This window comes from Pogona vitticeps, chromosome 6, assembly GCF_051106095.1.
Source record: "Pogona vitticeps strain Pit_001003342236 chromosome 6, PviZW2.1, whole genome shotgun sequence".
Classification (NCBI taxonomy): Eukaryota; Metazoa; Chordata; class Lepidosauria; order Squamata; family Agamidae; genus Pogona; species Pogona vitticeps.
This window is the reverse complement of record NC_135788.1, coordinates 11,837,869-11,856,713: the sequence shown is the minus strand read 5'-3', so window position 1 is coordinate 11,856,713 and position 18,845 is coordinate 11,837,869.

Sequence of the window (18,845 nt, the reverse complement as noted above, 5' to 3'; positions counted from 1 at the left end):
GCAGCAGGAAAAAAAGTTTCCAGTGTAAAACTTATTAAAACGATGCACATCACAGAAGTGGGGAGCCTTCCAACTTTCGGTCATGTCATTTTAAAAAAATGAAGATAAGACGGAGAAATCTCACATGCCTGATTCTGCTTTCCTCTTCTTTTTTTATCTTGTATTTTCTTTGAAGAGGTGGAAAACTGGCCAAGCCATTCTCGAAAGAAGGAAAAAAGGGTGATGTCATGCTCTCCTTCTAAAGGAAGAAGAAAGGAAACTGTTAAAAATCAGAGTCTTCTCTAGAACATAGAAAAAGACTTCATCCAGCGTACAGAAAAAAAAGACACAACAATAGATTCATGAATTACGTAAGGATTATAGTTTGTGTTATCGGTGTAAAAGTCAGAAACGCTTCCATGTGAAATTTGCTAGTTCCCCAATTCCAGAGGCTGTGTGTGTGTGTGTGTTTGTGTGTGTTTGTGTGTGTGTGTGTGTGTGTGTGTGTGTGTGTGTGTGTGTGTGTGTGTGTGTGTGTGTGTGTGAGTGTGTGTGTGAGAGAGAGAGAGAGAGAATAAACTTTCTGTCCAGGTGTGAGATTGTTACCTTAGTCAAATCCAGCTTGTTCTAAATTACAAATGCACTCATGATTTTTCAATAGATGGCAAACTGAAAGAGAAAATAGCTATTCCTTCACCTTCCTCTTCTATTTAGAATAAAATGTTTGGAAACCTTATGTAGGGTGTGACTACATGGTGAGGGGGAGGTAACCTTCATTCAGAACCATTATGTGGTTGAATAACAACAAAATGCTGTCAAGTCAAATCTGACTCATGACAACCATTTCCAGGGTTTTCAAGGCATTGAGTCATCAGAGGTGGTTTACCATTCCCTTCTTCTGGAGTTGCCAGAAGAGTTCACAGCTTGCTTCAGTTCACAGGCTCACTTTTCTCCTGGGAATCAAATTCCCTTTCTCTGGCTCACTAAGACAAAGGCTGAAATCCTGCTGCACAGTTATGCAAATAGTGTATCTTTTACAGGCAAATTGCTGTAAGTTAAGAAATCTTGCTAGACCCTATCTGTTGCATGCCAAGCTACGGAATTCCGTATGCAACAGATAATATCTGTGGAGATTTCTTAACTTACACCAATTTGCTTCCAAAAGTTACACTGTTTGCTTAGCTGTGCAACAGGATTTTAGCCATGTGAAATTAAATTCAGATGTTCAAGAGATAAGTACTTAATTCTAGCTGGGGGGAAATGTACATTTCTGTTCAATTTTCTTTTTTTCTTTCTTTCTTTCATCTCAAGTTCTTTTCATTGCAATTATGAAGACATCTGCCAGTTTGGAAAAATCCCCCCCCAATTCATTCCCTCCAGATTATGGCAGCTAAAATGAATACAAGATCCAGAACACAGAGTAGATGTCTGAACAATGTGATCCATACTGTGAGAACAGGGATATTGCTAGTTTGTCCCTGTTTCCATCCTTTAAATCTTGGGAAATATATCTAGTTGTGTGGAGGGAGGAATGTATTTTATGCTAAATGCTGCCTGTTAAAATGCAAAGATCCTGCATTCTGTTACATGTACCCTTCATGGTCAAACACATTAAACATGACAAGAATGGCTGCCTTATCATCACCAAGTCATTTGTAATGGCCTTGCAGGGAATGAATGCCAATGATATACATTTCAGACAAGCTTTGTATCTTTGTGGAACAGGCACCGTGAATTTGAAATAAATGGGATGTCTGCCAGAGAAGCTAAAGAAGCAGTGAGAGTTCATGAACTACCTGCCATATGCAGAAAGAAATGTTTGATGCTGAAAATTACATCTATCCACGGTGGACCATATTCTGGAAAAAAAAATGTAAGAGTGGTTCCCACCTAGCCATATACTGTATCAGCTGGCTGTTTCAGTATCAAGTGGAAATTCGCACATGTGAAACAGGTCCTCAAAAATCAAGCACCACCGGGAGAAAATCCACTTACTTTCCTTCTCTTCGTGCATGCGTGCCTCTTGATGTGACTTTCTGCAATTCTTCTCCTTCAGACCTCAGCAGCAGCAGCTATAGTTCTGCTCATTTCCCCCTTGATGTCCTCGTATACTTCGACCACCTTACTCCCTCTAAGGACATCTACTTTATTTACTTTAACCTTCCCTTTTCCAGGAAGCAATGGCAAGGTTGAGCAAAATATGACCCTGGGATTGCGTGTACTTCCTAAAGCTGTTTTTATGACCCATGCCTCCATCAGAGTTTTTTGCTGCCATCTAAATAACGGCGTGGTGGCGCTGCGGGCTAAACCGCAGAAGCCTTTGTGTGCTGCAGGGTCAGAAGACCAGCAGTCGTAAGATTGAATCCACGCAACGGAGTGAGCTCTCGTTGCTTTGTCCCAGCTCCTCGCCAACCTAGCAGTTCGAAAGCATGCAAATGCAAGTAGATAAATAGGTACCACCTCGGTGGGAAGGTAAACAGCGTTCCGTGTATAACCGCGCTGGCCACGTGACAACGGAAACTGTCTTCGGACAAACGCTAGCTCTACGGCTTAGAAACGGGGATGAGCACCGCCCCCTAGAGTCTAAATGACTAAATGTCAAGGGGAACCTTTACCTTTTACCTTAAATAACAGCAATTAATCAATCACTCAATCAAACCGCTTCTGCTGGTTCTCCTAGAAGCCTTCTGGAGAGTGGATTCACCTTTCGTATAGGTCACAGTAGTCCTTCTATAGTGTTTTAACATATATGTTTTTCAAATCATAGTGGACCTCCACTAGTGGACCTCCAACAGTGACAGTTGATGACTCCAGTTCCAGGGGGAAGGCAGTGATTTCATTCCAGGTTTTAGCTATCACTTTGTAGGAGGAAATGCAGCTAAATCAAGTTTGAGATACATTCCACATCTTTGTGGGAAACATTGAAAATAAAGAAGATGACTCAGGTTCTTGACTTCAGCAAAGAAATGCATTTGGGAGGACAAAAACTCAGCTTCCAAACCCTGTCCCCACGGCATCTTTTCACCCTTTTTATCCTCCTAGAAATACATTAAAGTAATACCGTTGTCCTTTACTCTTTCTCTACATCCAAGCTGAATGGATGTGGATTGGCAAGGACTTTACAAACATTAACAAGCTGGACAGATGTATTCGCGAAGGCTTTCACGGCAGGAATCTAATGGTTGCTGTCCTCTGAAGATGCTGGCCACAGAGACTGGTGAAACGTTAGGAAGAACAACCTTCAAAACACGGTCAAAGAGCCTGAAAAACCCACAACAACCATAAGCTGGATAGAGCTTCACATTGTGGACATTTCACTTAAACATGTTCTGCTCTATTGAGTAGTGAACTGATGGGAACACACTGGAGCAGTACATGGTGCCACTGAGTGTGGTAATCAAGAGACAATGCAGTATCCCCTATCTCACTTGCAGAGACATAGAAAGGTAACAACTCTTCTCATGCAGAACAGTGCACCCCTAAAAATACAGAACTAGAAGCTGTTTGTATATGTGACGGCTGTGATGACGTCACCTGCCTATCAATGTTATGCTGGAGCTCATCTGCCTATAACAGGGCAGGAGGTGGGACTCCAGGAGGTGGAGCTATCTATATAAGGGGGGGAGTGAATGATGTGAGGGAGATTGGAGAATTGGGAGATGGGAAGATTGGGAGGAGATAGGGTTCGGTTAGGAACTTGGTTAGGGTGTTAGGGCCTGTTTATTCATGTTATGAGGTACTGTGCTAGTGTAGGTCTGAATGAGAGAGGGGATACTTTATCACATTGATTGCCTTATTTAGTTTCCACAGTGATTTACTATTATTTATGTTTACTCAATAAACAATCCTTTTTATTTTGAAATCCATACCATTGTCTGATGAGTCAGATCAATAAGTGTGGTTGGTGGCAGCATGAATAAAGTGTGAATGAGAGTGTCGTGACCATTGTGACGTGAAAGGAGGACGTCACAGTATATTTAAATTGCTTTAAATGGGAGTCATCTTCTTAAAGCTAAACAAAAATCCACTGCATAGCTTAACAAGCATTGGGATGTTTGTGGGAATACTGAGCTATTTTTTTTCATTTGACTGTATAACTGGTTGGATAGCTCAGTGCGTTAGGCATCAGGTGACGGAGCCCAAAGGTTGAGAGTCTGATTTCCCACTCTGTGCCCCAGGGGGAAAGCCAGCCTGTGTAGCCTTGGGCAGGAGTCACACTCCCAAGATGCCCTCAGAAGAAGGGAATGATAAACCACATCTGAGTATTCTATACCTAGAACACTCTAGAAAGGGTTGCCCTAAGTCAAAGTCAACTTGACAGAATGTAAATATGAATTATATAATTACAGGTGCTATAGGTGGCCTATGGTAGGGGGGCTTCATTCCAAAATTAGGGTTGAGGTGTGACCCCCTTTCTCAGTTCATGAATGGCTGTCACCCTTCAGATATTTTGGATTATAACTCCCATCAGTCTAGACAGGATATGAACTATTCCTGAATTAGACCATTAAAACTCAGGTCTTGCTGCATTTGGGGTGTTAACAAAGGGATTATATTAACACATCTGGCAAAGCAATCAATTTATGTTAAGAGCTATGGGATCATGGAAATAAATACATTTGTCACCCTGCAAGCAGCTTTCTGCTTGCCAATCACTCTGGCAGAAGACATGATAATAACATCAGGTTATCAAAATATTTTGATTTCTTTGCAATATTTTGAAATGACTGACTTGGGACCTTGAGAGCAATTAATACCAAAATACCTCATAAGCATTTGATATATAAGGAGGAGTGACAGCCAACAGGGTGATCCACAGTGACAACCCAGCTGCAAAATGTTCACCAAAAATGGCTCGCTAGAATTATTCTAGAACTCTGGAAAACAGGATTCAAATCGCTGCTCAACCATGGAGACTCACTGTGGGCCTTGGAACTGGTAAAACCACTCCTCAAATATCTCACTTACCTTGAAAGTCCTGTTAGGGTCACTAGAACTAAATTTTGACTTGAAAGCACAAAACATGCACACACATTCTAAGTACAACTAAAGAGCTACACCAAAACCAATGAGCTTACAAGAGAGTTCCTACTCACTAAATACACGTGAGTGTATCATGAAGCCTAAAAAGAAGCATTTAGAAAATAAACAACTGTGATGTTCGTTGATAGACCAATGAATAATCTGAAATAAAAATACAATCTAGGATGGGTCTTGGCCTCTTTCTGTATAAACATGTAATGATCAGGCAGGCTTATTAAGATCTGCAAGAAAATGTATCTCCTCTGTTATCTTTCCCCTATCACATTATAAGTGTAACATAATTAACAGCACTGTATTTCAATAGGACCTATTTTCTCCCACAAATGAATAAAGGAATAATTGGAGGGCAAATGGAGTGGCTTTTTACAGTAAGAGGTAACAATAAGAGACGCACAGGATCCTTATTATCTGCTATTAGCTGGGACTCTCAGGTAGAAGAAAAAAGCACCTTTTTCTTAGATCATTCATTGTGCCATTTTAACAACTCAGGTCTCTGAAATACGATGGTGCTGAGACAAAGAGAGAGGTGTCTTTTAAAAGGAAGGAAGGAAGGAAGGAAGGAAGGAAGGAAGGAAGGAAGGAAGGAAGGAAGGAAGGAAGGAAGGAAGGAAGGAAGGAAGGAAGGAAGGAAGAAAGAAAGAAAGAAAGAAAGAAAGAAAGAAAGAAAGAAAGAAAGAAAGAAAGAAAATGTTCACTACACTTTACTTTAAGAAAAGATCATGAAACCTAACCTTTAAAAAGGTTACCTTAAAACAGTAACTTATCTCCGATGCATGAAGCATGTGGAGAACACAGACTGTGAGATGTGATTTCAACTGTGTTCCTTCCTCAGGTCATCATGTATAACATTATGTGTATCATATATGTAACATTCTGTGCAGAAATTAAGCATTCGCCTTGATTTTTCCGCCCCATGAACAGAATGAGTAACAACATATTCCTTGTAAATAATTCCCCTTGTTACTACAGAGAGAGCCATTTTCTCCCTCCCATCAAAAAACAAAATCAACTTTAAAATAAAAAATGGTGCCCTTCACTTTTTGCACAGTGCTTCTTGCTGATATGAAAAGTCACGTCTGTGGCTGACAGCTCCCAGAATACATCAATCAGTAAGGGCCACTAGTCATGCCGTTTTCGTCTCCACCAGCAGCAGGTCTTTTGTGAAAGCAGTAGATCTTAATTGCCCTTTCAAGACCAAAATACTTTTGCACAGTAACAAGGAAAGATCACAACATTGTGTTGTTGCTGGGAAAATGCATTTCACCCACTTGGTTCCAGGTCAGCGGCAGCTGAAAGAGAGAAATGGAAGGTGGCAGATGATGTCCTAGATCCTAGCACCGAAAGCATCTTGGTACGTCAGCCTTTGTTCCATTGCATCATTGATGTACGTAAGCTGCTGTGGAAACTAAGAAGAATAGGTAAAGTTAAAGGTTCCCCTTGACAATTTTTTGTCCAGTCGTGTTCGACTCTAGGGGGCGGTGCTCATCCCCGTTTCCAAGCCATAGAGCCAGCGTTTTGTCCGAAGACAATCTTCCGTGGTCACATGGCCAGTGCGACTTAGACATGGAACGCTGTTACCTTCCCACCGAGGTGGTCCCTATTTATCGATTTGCATTTGCATGCTTTCGAACCGCTAGGTTGGCGGGAGCTGGGACAAGCGACGGGCGCTCACTCCATCGCGTGGATTCAATCTTACGACTGCTTGGTCTTCTGACCTTGCAGCACAGGCTTCTGCAGTTTAGCCCACAGTGCCACCACGTCCCAGTAGAGGAATAGGAACTCTATACAAATACATAGCAGGCAGGCCAATCCTAAACTCTTCAGAAAACCATCCAAGTAGAGATAAGATGCTCCTCTACCACCACTAAGAAAGGCTGTAAAGCTGCAGAGGGCAACTTTAGAGGGCCTGGGGGACATTTTTCACTGCCTTCCACAGTGGTCTGCTCCACCCTGTCCTGCCCAAAATGGAAGTGACTGGACGTCCATTCCACATGTCAAAAGAAAAGATGCTCTTTTTTGGTCCAAAACAATGTCCACGGGGCGTATGTGTCTTGATTTCAAGAGACTCAAGCTTCCTGGAGTCTGCTTCTCTCCACGTTTTGGTTTTCAATATTTCAGAGGGTGCCTGGACTCCAGGAGCCATGAAAACAGCTGTGCACGCCACACGAATCTCCTGCGGTAAAAAAGGTTAATATTAAATGCCCTGTGCTAACTGATAGGTTGGTAGCCTTATGCTAGTCATACTTAACTTATTTTTGTTGATGATGTTTTCCTGTAACCTGACATGGAGTAAGTGCTTAAAATCTATTTTGACTGCTCAGCAAAACATGCCTCGCAGACTCAAGCTATAAGCACACTAATCTTCAGGTTTGGCAGTCCTGGACTAGCACTTTGGCCTGTTCAGCAATATGACACCCCCGGTTTCATAACATTACTTCCACTGAAATCAATTGGGACGAATCACCTGATAATCTCTTATGTTTATATTGCCAAGAAGATACAAAGCCCAGGTTTTTGTTTCCCACTCTTTGTAATGCTTCAGAAAACACACATGCACGCACAATCACACACACGCGCACATTCCTGCCGTGGTAAGCAAGAGCAATACTTTGGCATAAAGCCCAGACAAATTTGACCCCACTGGTTCACCGAACATGGAGGCCGTGTTCACACATGCCAAAAGCCAACTGTGTTCTCAGATCCCCTTAATCAGAAGCACCATCAGAGTCTCGTTACTGTAAACCTTGCTGTAGCAGTGAGGCTGGCCAACGTGCTCACAGTGAGCAAGTTACGGGGTTAAAAGATCTGGGCCTCTATTTATGAACAGATTGTGACTTCCAAATATGCTTGTTCTTTGCTTCAGAATTGTTTCTGCAGATAATTAAATTTAAGTACATCAACTTAGTGTTACGAGCTTTTGTGTTCATATATGTTACAGTCCCATAAGGTCTTTGTGTGTGCAGGGAAGGGGAATGTCAGTTGTTGACTAAAATAAACCAGAAAATTGAAACCTGCCATCACTATGAGCCCAACCTCGTTACAACCCGAACGGCTTTTTATTCCCAGTGCAAGACATGCTTTTCACCAGTTTTTTAAAATTAAAATAATTCACTGTGAGTTCTTGTGACTTGATTAGTTTTCCTACAGATCCCTAGATACAATATATTAAAAAGAAAAGTGCCTTTGGTTGTATTCAAGTGGACAAATTATGCCATTAATTCTAGAACTGCAACATTGTGATAATGTTTGAACAAGATGCCATGTCCATCACAACAGAAGCCTTCCTGGTTATTAGATTAGATGGATGACCACTTTGGAATGGTAGTGCTCCAGCAGGGGGCATACTTCCTAAAAATGATGAATTCCCTGTGTGAACAAACTGCTCCCTGGCCTCCCTTTCTTTCCCGCAATCCTAATCAAAGATACACCAGATTTAGCGAGTTAGAATTCAACACCTACCTTCTCTGCTGACAGAAATCTACTACTGCTGGCAGAAATGCCCTTTTATCAGCAGAACCTTCTTCTGTTGGGTGGTCTCAGGGTTTTACCAATGGAAAAAAAATGCCCATTCTAATGGCTCTGCTGGCCAAGATCCAACAGCAGAAGCACGAAAAAAAAGAAGTGATGAAGAAATACGACTGAGGAACCATGTTACACCAGACCCCAACACCCTCCTGCCTCCAGACAGACACAACACCAGCACAGCATGAAACGAGGGCAGAAGAACCTGAAACAATTTCCGACATCCCCAGGCCGAATGAGGTTTGGATTGAATACCATTTCAGCTGGCTTCCTGAGAGCCAAACTGGCCCTCAGCCAACCCTCAGCCATCTTGGCCAACACAGCTTGTAACGCCACCTTGCCCGATTATTTCCCCAACGCCCTTCATAATTCCCAACAGGACCTCAACCTAAAGCATTGTAGGAGCACTGTGTGTCCAACATTCAGGTAACTCCCATTAAGAAGCGTGCTAAGGTGTCTGGTATGCCAAACAAGTACCGTCCCATTCAGTCCTTATAACTCACCACGGATGGACCAGACTTGGGTCGGCACTAAGGACATACACCAGGATGAAAAAAGCCCCTTGAACATGACCTCCGCACTGGGTGGAAACAGCTTGTTTGCTGTCTTGGAGCTCTTGCTGATCCTGTAGTTCATGCTGCTGTCCGTTGTTGTTGCCTACAATTTGGCAACTGCCTACCTGAGTCAATTGTTCTTGACAGCAGTACAGGCACTGACTGTCCTCTTGGGTTGCATGTAGCACCCTGAAGACTCTGAAGCCCACCAGCACATGACCTTTCCTTGTTCTCTCCAGTCTCCTTAATTACAGCAGAGCTTGTAACCTACCGAAGCTGGGTTCCTGAAGATGGCTGACCCCACTGAGATGCCCTCTCTGCCTACTTTGCTTCCCTGACTTTGAACGGTCTTATAAACAAGGATGCAAAAGAGGGTCAAAGCACCATGAGGACACACGGTGCTCTCTTCTATGGAACTCCCTTTTAAAATGAATATTGCAAATGCAATTAACTCTTCTAGAATCTGCATTTTTTTAAAAAGGAAACCAAACACCAATAACACAGACATGTAAGAACTGCATAATGTATATAAACAAACCGTGTAAATGTAGAGCAGGGATCAGGGAACTTTTTTACCTTTTACCCCCCCAAAAATTTATATATGCCGACATTACCCCCTTGATTTGAAAGGAAGGAAATCATACATTATTTGAATTCAAAATCTTATTGAATCTATTCAAAATTACTTTGAAAGCTTCAACTTACTTGAAACTTCAGATGTTGGAGAAATGATGTTGCTTCATCTTGGATATGAGAGCATCAATATTGGGGCTCTTCTCATCCTCATTACCCCCAGGATTTTCATTTTTACCCCATTTGGGGTAATTTACCCCTGTTCCCTGACCACTGATGTAGAGCATCAAAAAGATACCAAGACAGAAGAAGAAATATCTGCTGATGTCTCCTTACTCCCAAAGCCAAAGAACCGAGCCCAGCCAAGAACTATTAGCTTTACAAAAGACCTGAAGGTGGAAAGTGCTAGAGATGTTAGTTAACAGGGGTCAACATAGCTGCTTACATGCCATTCTCTTTGGGAGTCTGGATATAAGGACTGCTGTGATGGGCACCATGATGTAAATTTCACCAATACGCCATTGCTTTTGGCCTGACGCTTTGAGATAAGGCTGTGCAACCAGTATGGGTTTTGGTTCATTAAGAATGCTATTGCTTGCATTCATTGCTGCTTGCAAGCAGTATAATAATCACTGAAGGCCAGGCAACAGGGCATTATAAACTGAATTGATGCCCAGCTTCTGCTTCATTAGGCATCCAGTAACTTCCCATCCTAAGCCCCCTTAGCAACGTTCTGTCTGCGGAAATGGTGACAACCTTTCTTGCAACCATTATTGAGCCAAATTAGCATCAATTAGCATCTAGAGCACATTTTCAGAAAAGTGCATTGAAACATGCACCCCATTTATAAGTCTCTCCCTGGCCATTTGTCTTATGCTATGGACCAAACAGACAACCGCCATCCATCTGACTTGCAAGGACTTCTGGCCTGCATCCGGGTAGGTGGCAGACGCTGATTAAAGGAAAATTCATACTTGTTTTGTTTAAATTTATGGCAGCACCCGGTACGTATTTTATAGCAGAGACCTGGTTTTACTATCTCGTTCAAGGGCCAATTTGTGGCCCAATTTACAATCAATCCCCCAGTGACTGGGTTTCTTTGGATATATTTCCAGGAGCTGGTTTGGGCCCCATATATCAGAACAGAGATGCAACATGCATAATTCTCTACAGCATGATGCCCCTTGATTTATTTTTGTGACTACTTGATGGCAAACCCTTCCGTTAAGTGCAAAGGTATGGCATAGGATAGTCTCATTCACGACTCCAAGATGAATGGGAAAGAAACCTTATGCTACCCCTGGTGTTTTCCGGCCACCTTAGTACTCCCTAGTAAAAAGTAGGCTATCAATATTTGGAACACAAAAAGCAATGATAAAAAGAGCAACAGACCATCTCCAAAAATCGTGCCCCTTGTACACAGTCTCTGCTGGTAATATTTCTCAGTCTCTGCTGGTCAAACATTGCATTTCCTTTGATCATCAGTATGCTAACCCTAGGGTTGCCTGGTCTCAAGGCAGCACCAGTTAATTGTGACTAATTGACATCTGGGGTGCATCTCAATCATGTGCACCTGGTTGTACAACTGATTTACCTTCCAGGACTTGGTCACTGGCCAGGAATTACCTATGGCAAATTACGCAACCCTTGTGCTAACATCCATGAGATGTTATTTTGTTTAGGAGGTAGCATAGGAAATCCACTTTGTCTGTCTCTCAAACTCACAATGGCCACATCATATTTTGAAATTATTATACAAAAATGTCTCAGCCAGGTTTCAGTATGTATGAATGAATGAGGTGCATGTCCCACCTCACAGCAGCTTTCAAGGGATCACAATAAGACATGATGTGGCATGTGTAATCTAACAAGTCAAGCAATATCAACCAACTTGAGCATGGCCAGAGGAGGCCACCAAAGATAAGATCTGGGGAGCAAGTCTTCTGAGTAATGGCTGAGAAAGCTGGGTGGGGATATGTGGGGGAAGAGAAGACTAAAAGTTGTTATGAAGGCCATCTTCAAATATTTGAGGGACCATCATATAGAAGGAGCTGGCTGGAGAGCTCAGCCATAATACTCATAGTGCAATGGATCTGTGGACAGATCTAGGGAAATCTTATTCCCCAGTTTAGGTAAAGGTTCCCCTTGACATTTCGTCCAGTCGTGTCCAACTCTAGGACGGGGTGCTCATCCCGTTTCCAAGCCATAGAGCCAGCGTTTGTCTGAAGACAGCGTTTGTCTAAATACTCCACTCTCAAGCCTACCCAGAGCACAGTTTGCTGTCCTCTGAAGATGCTGGCCACAGAGACTGGCGAAACGTTAGGAAGAACCACCTTCAGAACACGGCCAAGAAGCCCGAAAAACCCACAACAACCATTGTCTGAAGACAGTTTCCGTAGTCACGTGGCCAGCGCGACTAGACACAGAACACTGTTACCTTCCCACCGAGGTGGTACCTATTTATCTACTTGCATTTGCATGCTTTCGAATGGCTAGGTTGGAAGGAGCTGGGACAGACGACGGGAGCTCACTCTGTCATGTGGATTCGATCTTACGACTGCTGGTCTTCTGACCTTGCAGCACAGAGGCTTCTGCGGTTTAACCCACAGCGCCACCACATCCCAAGTATTCCCTAGTTTAGGAGCATCCAAAATATGTCCCTCCAGATGTGATTAGATAATAACTATCATCAGCAACAGCCAGTATAGCCAATAATATGGAATGTTGAGTGTCGTAATCCAGTAACGTCTGAAAGGGTGACCCTTGCCCCTTGCACTCCAGATGATGGAGTAGAGGATCAGAATCCATCCAATTCCCAAAAGCACAATTCTGCTTGCATGTAGAATTGTAGCCGCCATTTTACTGACAGTTTAGGGGAACAGCTTAAAAGAAACACTTAGGTATATCGAGAAAACCTCTCACCCTGCATAAAACAGCTATTTAAAAGTGTTCATGATACACAGGCTACTGAGACAAAAGCAACAGCAGGATGAAAAGGCTTAATTAAACTTTACAAACAAAGCCACAAATGAATAAGAGCTGCGGGGGGGGGGGGGGGGGAAGGCAGGCTGAGGTGCTCTTACTATCAGTGTCCTCAAAGAAAGCCTCCAAGGAAAAATGGCATGAAAATAAAGGTTTTTTTTAAAACACCCTTAGTAGAATTACCACTTATACTGGCAGAGTGACTGGCACAGAGTGAGTAGAATAAAAATTGCAATAGTAGACGCGACTGTCAGGCATGGGCAGATCAGAATGGGAGCAGAACCTCCTCCTGCATTTCAGGTGTATATTTCTTTGGCTCCACATCTGAAGCTCCTTGAGTCTCAACAGTTTTGAAGGATTTCAAGGCCCCATAATCACACCAACTACAACTCCCATGATGCTGAGATGCCATGTCAATACTACATAACCATGGGAGAGTTGATGCCTCTGTACAACCATTGTACCTCCCATCGTATCACTGACGAGATCCTGTCTGGTCTGTTCATATCCTGGCTTGGGTCCATAACTCAGTGGCAGAGCACATGCTTTGCACAAAGAGGTCCCAGGTTTAACCCTTGCTGTCTCCTGGCAAGGCCAGAAAAAAATCTCCACCTGAAACCCTGGAAGAGCCCATCAATATTAGATTAGATGGGCCAATGTTCTGATTCAGCGTGAGGCAGCTCTTTTTATAATACTATGAACATGACCGTAGCAATCATGTGTTGCTTGTAGACCGACGAATAGCAGTGCCTCCTTCACCTGGTCCATGAGCTGGTGTAATCCCAGTCCGAAGGGGGGGGGGTTAAGAAAGAGCAGGGCTGTGAGTAAGAGATTTGAATCAGAAAGAGTGGGAGAGCTGAAGAAGCCAGAGCTGCTGTTGCCACTGAGGTTGTTACGGTCCTTGCCAACTTGCTCTAGGGTTTTGAAGACGCTGCGTTTGAAGGTAATTCTTCTATGTTATGGATACTCAACCCAGCTGAAGAAGATATCTTGTCCGAATTTGAAATTTAAAAAAGCACTTGAACTTTACCCTTCTACAAGCAACTTCCGTACTGGTGCTGTCGTCAAAGACTTGGGTGCACAAATTGTAGCCTTGGGTTGTTGTTATAATTGCTCACGTTGTAGAGTCTTGTTTGTGAAATTCTGTTTGCAAGGCTCATCAATAGATATCAATAGATATCAAAGTTAACAAATAGCCCCATAGAACGTAATAGTGTTATACTGCCAAGGGAGAGATGAACCAATTTAGATTAGGAAAGTTTCTGGCTATTCTAGTCTTCCTTGCCCTCCTGATGACTCAGAGGCCAGGGCAAGGCACCTATCTCAGGAAGTTCTCTTTTAGGCTGTCATAAAACAGCACCAAATTTTGACTTATCTATTTTATTGCTATTGTGTATTTACCGCCAAGGATGTTCCATGAGGTGTCAGGGGAAAGGAGAATTGCTTATGGGATGTTCTGTTTCATCTATCCAAACTACTGTACTTGGCTACCTTATACAGTATATTGTACACCTTAATATGTTTTTGAGGAAGGTACTTCCTGTGTCTTGAGCCGACCTTGCAGACGGCTTCACCAGCTTATGATACAATCCATCCTGTGATCCATCTAAACAAATTAATGTAATGTTAATTTCAGGTATCCAATGGATCTATTCTTAAATGTTACACATTTTAAAAGAATCAATGTTTATTAGTGATCACCTCCACAAGCGTGCCAGAGAATCCAGAAACACTTTTGTGCCTATTTTCATAAATATATGATAAATGACATCTTTGGACTATTAACCATTGTGTCTGGAACTTAAAACTGCTTTAAAGAAAGGAACAGGATTGCTGAACTTTTATAGCAGACGATAAAGAGCAATAACAGAATGATAAAAGTGATGTAGGGTTACCAAACCATATCCATGACTTGGTCTTCCAGATAGAAGTCGTCAGGTTGTTTAGATGTATTCTTTTGAGTAAGGAATACACAGCCTTGCTTCCCACAAATTGTAAAGAAACATGGCCAGTCCAAAGGCATGATCTGACATTTGGCTACGAAGAAAAAACATGTTTTTTACCTGATTCTCATGACTGATCTCCATCCCAGTTACAGAAGAAGAAGAAGAAGAAGAAGAAGAAGAAGAAGAAGAAGAAGAAGAAGAAGAAGATGATGATGATGATGATGATGATGATGATGATGAATCTCAGTTTTGTCTAAATTTTGGTCAAGATGGGCAGTCTTTGCAAAGTAAGCCAGAGGAGGCCAGCGACTCCAATTTTACAAGGGTAGTTAATTGCTCCAGGTTTTAGCTTGAACTTTGCAGGAGTGATTCAAGATGCTGAACTGATTTGGGAAACAAAACCCCACACCTTGGTTAACTTCTTTCAAGTTCAGACTAAAATTCCAGTCTGATTCAATCCCCGTCCCATGAAATCAGAGTCCTAACTGCACTGCTATCAATAATTCCACAACCTCGATGAAAGTTCTCATTTCTAGCTTGAGAAGATAACAAGCATTTTAGATTTTGGTTTAGTTTGGTTTTGATGTTTATTCTAAGTTTTGTGCAAAATAGTTCAGCACAAAATCAGTGTCTTTTCTTTTTCTGGTGCTTAATGTATGCACAGAGTAGTCTGATTGGCTAACAAGACAAAAACACCCCACCTAAAACTACTATCATTGCTAGTGTGTTCAGGATGAAAAGACATATTGTATCTTCTGATACCATGCACATTATAGACATGGACAAGAGTTGAAAATGTGCTAAATCTCTCAGACAAAATGAACTTGCCTTCCTGCAGAGAAATTTGTTGTTTCGTTTATTTATTTATGCAAAGATATTTGCAATGTGAAAATGAACCAAATCCAGATTTGTAGCATCAGTCCAATTTTGATAATTGTACACACAAACCTAAAAAGTGTAGACCATTTCAACCTTTCTGTCCTTTACAAATTGCTCTGTGTGCTCAAAGGGTGAATACGTGCCTCTTACGCAAAACGTTGTAGATTCAATTCCCATCAAATCCAAGTGGGGCTCAAAAAGAGGTCACCTTGAAACTTTGGAACACAACAAAGGGTTAGATGGACCAGCCATCTGATTCATTATAGACAATTTACAACGTGCTGGAAATAAGTGACTCTGTTTCATTTTATCTCACATCTTTTTTTCCCTCCCTTTTTAAAAAACAATCAATTTTTTTTTCCTGTCAAATGAATGTGGGAACTTGCTAATGTCAATACATTCTTCACAGAAGGAACTAAATCAGTAATTCTCAACCTTATTTCTTAGGAGGTCTTCTCGGGTTACAGGGCCCCCTGTCAAACAAGGATACAACATGAACAGATGATAATAATAATAGGATTTTTTTTTTCAATCGGTAACCCCTTCCAAATGTATCAGCCACTCCCCGCCGAGGGCCATATGGCTCCCATTGAGACTGAGTGAAATTTTAAATGAAATTCTCAGCTATCTGCGCTGGCCATATTCAATAGATACAGACGTTCCTGTTACAATAGCTTGTTTGTTTGTTTGTATTTTTCGTTTCCAAGTAAAGTTCTCTGGGCACTTTACTTCCCCAGACAGCTAAAAATAAATCATTTTTATTAATTAAAATTAAATTAATTAAACTCAATTTTTTTATTAATTTAAAAAGCATCAAAAGAAAATGAGAGAGGAAAAAAAAACAACTTTGTTTTTAAAAAATGCCTGAAGTCTGATGAGTGGGGATAGAACTGAATTCCCCAAAACCCATTGAAATTATCTTTTTGACACAGTGAAATCAGGGAGGCTTCGAGGTGGGGTCACTCTTACTATTCAATTCATGTTCAAAAGACCACAGATTGGATGTGTGCATTAGGTGAGCCCGTGTGGCAAAGACAAAGCCTTGAAAAGTTCCTCTTTTTTTGACTACAGCTCCCCAAATCCCCAAGCATCATTACATTAGAGAGGCTATCTGATCAATTTATTTTATTCTCCTTCCCAGTAGTGACTGTTTGGCAAATGAGTGTGGGGAGCCATCCTAGATCAAACAGAAAGAACTGTTTCCAGAGAATCTGCTGGAGCCATCCAACACATCGAAATGAAGTCAGGGAATGACGTGCTTTCAGCGAGTCCTATAATGCAATGTAACTGCAGAAAGTTATCTTTGGTAGCTTTTAAGGGCACCTATAATATTAATCCCAGTATGTGGAGAAACTGAGCAAGCATCAACATCCTTGAAGCTGCCTGAGGTTCTCCGGCGCTGCTCCTGCCTTCTTCAGACACCCTTTTTTTCAGAGAGCTAAATAGGAAGCCTGCCAGAACAAAAGAGACGTGGTCCAAATAGCTAATTAATTCATTCATGTTGAAGGGGGAAGCTGGGGAATTAGTGCAGATGGATTAATATTTAACTGTGCTTTTTATGAAGGGGATATCAGATACCGAGGGTAGGTCTGCACCAGCTGGTTTTCACACAATCTGTCACCGAACATAATATGAACAGCTGCTGTTTGGAATGGATGACTCAGTCAACTTCTGGTCCATGTCATTTTTGCATGTCTTCAATCATAAGTCCATCACACAGAGGTTTTTTTTCCATCTATAATTTTATTTAAATGCAGGAAAATACATTTATCATGTTCGCATGCAACTTTTCCTTATATGTGTGTCTTATGCGCCATTATGCACACAACCATTTCCACTCTTAAGTGAATTTTTGTACATTGTATTATATAACATTTCAAGCTGATGGGGATCTTCTGCGAGGATCCAGTTTGCGAGCCTGCATCCCAGAGCTTTCTCACAAAATTCCTTGTGTTCCCTCTGGAGACAATGTTCTTTTGGACAACGAGTCCCAGAACTGCTGGATAGTTCAGTGGTTTATGACTTTGGCTGTGGAGCCAGAGATTGGCAGTTCGATTCCCCACTGGGCCTCTTTGACAGGGGCTGGACTTGATGATCCGTAAGGTCCCTTCCAAGGGACGTGGTGGCGCTGCGGGCTAAACTGCAGAAGCCTGTGCTGCAGGGTCAGAAGACCAGCAGTCGTAAGATCGAATCCACGCAACGGAGTGAGCTCCCGTCGCTTGTCCCAGCTCCCGCCAACCTAGCGGTTCAAAAGCATGCAAATGCAAGTAGATAAATAGGGACCACCTCGGTGGGAAGGTAACAGCGTTCCGTGTCTAAGTCGCACTGGCCATGTGACCACGGAAGATTGTCTTCGGACAAAACGCTGGCTCTATGGCTTGGAAACGGGGATGAGCACCGCCCCCTAGAGTAGAACACGACTGGACAAAAATTGTCAAGGGAAACCTTTACCTTTATTGAAACCTTTAACGTCCCTTCCAGCTCTGCAGTTCTCAGATGATTCTAAAATTATAAGTTCCCCTGCTATGGGTATTGGCTATGGCTATGGGATTTCTGGAGCTTGTACAGTAGTTGAGAAGACTAGCATGTTCAACCCCTGCTTTTAACTTTTGGAAGCTCTACGTAACATCCAGTTCTTTTGATAATGGATAGAATGAAGTGATTTTTGCCATGGCAGTTCAAGAGAGAGGACATCATTTTCAAACAGTGGAACAGAAGTATTGTGGCACCAGACAGATTAACAGGTTGATTTCAGTACAAGCTTTCACAGATCACAACCACAACATGACAGTTCTATATAAGCTGAAATGGATGTGACCTCTTTGAATCCTTGTTCAAAAACTCCATCACATGAAATGTCGCAGATGGACTTGGGGACTTTTCCTTTGGAGCAAACACTTCCATTCACATGAAGCTCTTCTGCTCTGGACCAGCAGGGAGAACCCTTCTAACTACTCAAATCTTCATTCTTGACTGTTACTCTAGAGGATTTTGCCCTGAAACAAAATGGAATAAGGGACAGAGAGCAGCAGCCAGAGGAAGGGCTTTAAAAAACAGATGTCTTGACCTGAAAAAGCCCAAAACCTTCTATAGTGGCTTTGCTATTGTCAGAAATCCCATCAAAATAAGGACTCTAATGCCCTGAAGGGCACATAGAAATGGTATGTTTACTGATCAAATCTTACATTATGGAGTCTGCTAGTTAATCCTGTTAAGTACAGTATGGCTACGGTATCTTCAGGGATCAGTGCCAATTCCCCACTCCACCCCGGCAGATACTGAAAAATATGGAAGTATCAAATGCATGATCTCTTGCTCCCACTAGTGGCCAGTTCTGATATATACACACTGGGAAGATATATAAATA